The sequence below is a fragment of the Salvelinus alpinus genome, chromosome 10, assembly GCF_045679555.1.
Source record: "Salvelinus alpinus chromosome 10, SLU_Salpinus.1, whole genome shotgun sequence".
NCBI classification, from domain to species: Eukaryota; Metazoa; Chordata; class Actinopteri; order Salmoniformes; family Salmonidae; genus Salvelinus; species Salvelinus alpinus.
In genome coordinates, this window is record NC_092095.1 from 19,800,164 (window position 1) to 19,805,978 (window position 5,815).

The 5,815-nt window shown below is 38.5% G+C and overlaps 1 protein-coding gene across 2 annotated transcripts in view; it reads left to right on the plus strand.

Moving 5' to 3' along the window:
- The first annotated feature begins 2,581 nt into the window (after positions 1-2,581).
- The window catches only part of sgk3 (serum/glucocorticoid regulated kinase family member 3), a 1,016,194-nt gene continuing 1,012,960 nt past the window's right edge, over positions 2,582-5,815 (plus strand). For both annotated transcript variants that reach the window (XM_071328418.1, XM_071328419.1), the window contains exon 1: positions 2,582-2,799. The gene's annotated coding sequence lies outside the window, so the exon portion shown is untranslated. The remainder of the gene's footprint in view (positions 2,800-5,815) is intronic.

Sequence of the window (5,815 nt, forward strand, 5' to 3'; positions counted from 1 at the left end):
ATCCCGCCGAATCTCGCGCCCAGCCTCCTTCTAGAAGGGTGTTTGAATCTGCGCAGGCGGCCTCGCACCTGATTGGTTAGAATCAGGGGAGCGCTCCAAAAGGGCCTGTAGCTTTAAACGCAAATGAACATTGTGACAATTAATACGAAAGTATTGTGGCGATAAAAACCTATATTATTTTATATATTTTTTTATCTGTCTATTCTACAATCATCATACAAACCTGTTGAAAAAATCTAGACGGTTATGAAGGTAAAGACAAGTATTTATAAAAAAAAAAATTACAATATCAACAATATTCAAGTTATGTTCAATGCAGAACAAAACAGTAGGCCTACTGTAGTAATAATTAACAGAGGCTGGCAGACAGTGTGCCCTTCTGCAAGCATAACAGTCGTGGAATGACAGCTCTATTTCAAATGGTGTCCTGCTGCCCCCTTGTGTACAAATACTTTGTGACATGCATTACATGATCTGAGCAACTGTAGGCCTACATGTACTGTATTGTGGATCTACACTACCGTTCAAACGTTTGGGGTCACTTAGAAATGTCCTTGTTTTTTAAAGAAAAACAAATTTTTGTCCATTAAAATAACATTGCATTTATCAAAAATACAGTGTAGATCTTATTAATGTTGTAAATGACTATTGTAGCTGGAATATCTTCATAGGCAAACAGAGGCCCATTATCAGCAACCATCAGTCCTGTGTTCCTACGGCACGTTGTGTTAGCTAATCCAAGTTTATAATTTTAAAAGACTAATTGATCATTAGAAAACCCTTTTGCAATTATGTTAGCACAGCTGAAAACTGTTGTGCTGATTAAAGTAGCAATAAAACTGGCCTTCTTTAGACTAGTTGAGTATCTGGGGCATCAGCATTTGTGGGTTCGATTGCAGGCTCAAAATGGCCAGAAACAAAGACCTTTCTTCTGAAACTCGTCAGTTTATTCTTGTTCTGAGAAATGAAGGCTATACCATGTGAGAAATTGCCAAGAAACTGAAGATCTCGAACAACGCTGTGTTCTACTCCCTTCACAGAACAGCAGAAACTGTCTCTAACCAGAATAGAAAGAGGAGTGGGAGGCCCCGATGCACAACTGAGCAAGAGGACAAGTACATTAGAGTGTCTAGTTTGAGAAACAGATGCCTCACAAGTCCTCAACTGGCAGCTTAGAGGACAACATGCTCAGTTGTGCATCGGGGCCTCCCACTCTTCTTTCTATTCTGGTTAGAGACAGTTTGCGCTGTTCTGTGACAGGAGTAGTACACAGCGTTGTTCGAGATCTTCAGCCCATTTTGAGCCTGCAATTGAACCCACAAATGCTGATGCTCCAGATACTCAACTAGTCTAAAGAAGGCCAGTTTTATTGCTTCTTTAATCAGAGCAACAGTTTTCAGCTGTGCTAACATAATTGCAAAATATTTTTCTAATGATCAATTAGTCTTTTAAAATTATAAACTTGGATTAGATAACACAATGTGCCATTGGAACACAGGAGTGATGGTTGCTGATAATGGGCCTCTGTACGCCTATGTAGATATTCAAAAAAAAATATGTTTATCTGCCGTTTCCAGCTACAATAGTCATTTACAACATTTACAATGTCTACACTGTATTTCTGATCAATCTGATGTTATTTTAATGGACAAAAAAAATTGCTTCTCTTTCAAAAACAAGAACATTTCTAAGTGACCCCAAACTTTTGAATGGTAGTGTAGTTTAAAATAATTAGCGAATATACCAATTTCTTGATCTCTTTGCATAACACATTTATTACAATACAAATGCCTACTTTGGTTGAGCCCAATCTCCATAAATTTCCACCGATAGGCCTACATAGAAGGGCCACTATTATGGCCATGGGAATACCTGTGTCAGCCAGCCAGTATCACTGTACTTACATGGAAAGAAGTGTGATATTTATCATCATGAACATTCATTCATAAAGTGATGATGAGTAGGCTAGATGTATCCACTATTACCGGTAGTAGGAAATATCTGTTAGATGAGTCAATATTTCCTGAACAGGAGGTCAGGACCCTGTATAGTTCCTTGGCAGACGTCCACTTTCCTTGAGCACTTTGATGCAGACCTCAAGCTACGGCTGCAGCCTGCAGGACAGTTCTCTTCCCATCACAAAGCCTCCATGGAGAGGTCAACCTTCAGTCACAGTCATGATGTTAGTACCTTCAAACGTGTAGAGACCGTTTCAGGAGTGGAAGGGACACCTGCTAGATAGGACTTGGACATCCTTTTGCTCTAACTATCAAATAATAGAATATAACATAACTGAATATAATACAATATAATATAAACGAATACAATATAACAAAAGTTACAGTGAATGACCAAACAGACACAGACCTTTAATGGACATTAAAGATGACGCTCTACATACATACTGTACAGTGGGCTGTAGATCTCATGTCACAGAGGGACGTGCGGTACTAATTTCACATGGAACAACGTGGTTGTGGCCCTACCCACGTTCCACCGCTAGGGGTTACTGTTTGCTGCTGTTTCCACCTCAATGTTTTCATCCTCTTTATGTGTGTGGTCCCGTGACTAATTTCATTGGAACTTGCAGGACAAACGTCTTGATGTTTCCTGCTTCGAGCTACCCCTTGACAGACGCTCAGAATGGCAGTAGAAAGTACAGGCTGTGACTTTGAATTTTCCTCCTAAATAATTGAGTCAAACTCACCGGATTTTGCTAAATTTTTTACTGACACATTCCTTTGCCTTCAGCGCAACACGCCATTGGAGTTAGTTGGATTAAAAACCCGACAAAATAAGGTACATTCACACGTATACTTTTCTGTACTGTTGTCGTGCAGGATCTTTGCAACAACCGTTATCGTTTCCTTCCAACTTTGAGCCATATACAGACATACATCTGTTAAATTGTCATTACGTAACTTTTTCTTCTGCTAGAACTGTCTAATTTAAAGCATAAACATAACGTCCAGCTCTCTCTCTCTCAAAAATTGTTCAACTAAGAAACGAAACTATTTTCTCCTGTTCTTTCCCGTATGTCTGTCTGTTCATGGAACATCCCCATGTTTGCTTTAACTTCCTTTCCACAGCCAGTTAGTCAATGTGAAGACATCTCGGTGTACTTTTCCACTTGTAATTTCACATGAGTGTTCCATGTTGAGACTATAGTCTTGTTATGGGATTTTATTTCTATACAGTCGTAGATTAACTCTAGGCTACAATGTAACCACTAGTTAGGCTACAGCAGGAATGCGTAGGTGCAGAGCCATGCAATTGTGTAACAAGAAAAGCAGGGTGTTCTCTGGGGGTATTGTATCTGGGCATTTCCATGTAAAAGGACCCATGAGCACCAGCATGTGAAGTTCATAGGAGCATGTCAAATGAAAGTTAAGTCTATATTTACATTTTTTATTTAAGCATATAATTATTTATTTTTTACCATTTTCCATCCTACAAATGTGGAATAAGCAAAGGCTTTGATATCTGGTCAAACAGATGGAAAACATCTACCAAAAAAGTCTTAAAGGGTATTATAAATACATCAAAACACAATAATGTTGAAGTAAAGAACCCTGCCAACTACTATCAACACTTACAGTACGTTTAGTTTTGGATACATTTTTATGCCTTCTGCAAGTTTAGGAAACATTGTACCTTGAAATTCCAGTACCAAAAACCCAAATCTCTAAGATAATTTCAAATTTCTCTCCCTCATGAGGAGGGAGGGTAATAAAAGTTGACAGAAGTAACAGGTAAAGGAAAACCTATTAATTAGTTGTATTTTTTTAATTATTTTTTTACTTATATACATTTTGTTTCGGTAACGGAATTTACGAAAAATCGTTAACGGAATTTCTGAAATACAATTGGCTGAAATGGGAAATCATAGTGGTCACAAACCACAGTTGGGTTCACAGTACATTAAAACACAGCACAGTAGAGTACAGTTAAGAAAGGTAGAGTATAGTTCAGTACACAGCAGAGCACACTAGAGCTGAGTACACTGTACTGTGCTCTAGTGTACTGAACTCTACTGTGCTGTACTGTACTCTACTGTATTTGTACTTTGATGTCCAAAATTGTGAAACATAGACGTACGTGTATGATTGGTTCAGATTTGGTCCGGTCTGGATCAACCAAATTTGGTCTTGTTTGGGGGCAGAGCTCATTAAAACAATTATCCAGTGTGTAGAATAATACCCAAATATGCAAAGGATAATATTGCATATTTTTACTGTTTGTATACCTATTTAGGATACATCACCATGAAAAGAATGACATTCATATCTACAATTATGCATTTCTATGTAGTACAGATCAGGGACCCAAGGGATGAAATTAAATTACAGCAATTCTGTTACTGGGTGTAAATCCACTTCACTTACTGTAGTTTAATAACCCAAAGAGATGTTTTCAAAGTCAATGTGTCACACCATAGCTGACACCCCATTCTTTATAAAGACATAGTTGAATCTTAATTCAGAACATATATAATGTTCAGAGTTGTATGGTTTGTTAAACTTTGAAATCAATGTTTAATGTTTGGCATACATTTTATTTAAAAAAATCGGAGTCTAATTTCGTTACCTTGGAATTGTCCATCTCCTGTTTGCCATCTGTCCCTGGTCTATGGGAAACAAACCAACCATAAGAGTAAGCTTCTTTAAGCTACAACATAACCATGAATGAGGGGGTGGTGGGAAACACACCCTAAAATGACTGCCGTGTGGTAGATCCACCAGTCTCAATACACCAATGTCAGTTCTAGATTTTCACAGACATTCTTAATTCAAATGTTAGGCCTATTTGCAGACTAAATGCTCCAGTGTCCAAATACTGTAGTTTCACTCATCAAGTTCTGTTTTGTTAGTTCTCAATGGTGCTGTTTACAGCCATACTTCCCAAGCCTGAGAAGTAGAGTTAAGAGGAGAAGTTATGTGAGTGTGTAGTAGTAGCAGTAGTACAGAGTTCCTCAGCCAACTGTGGACAGCCAGTGTTGTTTGTTAATTAACAGTGGAGGTTTGAGGCGTCTGTACTGGACTGCTGGTTAGGCATTAGTCCAGATGCTGTCTCACACTTCCTTTTTTTAGAGAAAGCTTTGTCATTATCAATTCCTCCCTGGGAGGATGTTTGTCAATTGTAGATGAGTGTCTCTGTGTGAATGTATAGCCCACAGGCTAACAATAGCGTAGTTGGTCCTTTAGAAATAATCCATACTGTTGCATAACAAATAGATCTCTCACCAATTAAACAACACATAGGCCTATTCATAAAAACAACTATTGAAATAGCTCAGTAAAGCCAAATGCCTATTTCCATGGCCGTCCTTGTACTTCATTTGCATCCTTTTATACCAGCAGAAAAGAGGACACTCTTGTTTAGTCAGGCTATGTCCCCCAATGTCTACAGCAGCTGACATGCCTCTCCTGGCTGATCTTTCACTGCTGTTTATCGAGAGTTTCCTGACCTCTAGGTCTGACCGCTGACAAGACACATCAGGCTGCTGAGACTAATAATAATGCCATTCAGGTTGTTCAACATCCTCAAAATATTTTCCACAGGCAAGAATGTGTGTGTTTGAACAAACCAGGAAGAGGGCTATTTTTGATAGTAACATATTTGAGCTTGTCAGCACAAGTTAATTCAAGCCCAGTGTTGTAACTACGCTTGCAACATCTGGCGATCAGCAGTGAATGTGATGATACATTTTCTGTTTAATGTATTTATTTAGTGACCTAAAACCCCTGAACACGAACTTAACGTCTACTTTCCCCTTATGTGATTGTTCTTGTGATATTGGTTTGAGGATGCGGAT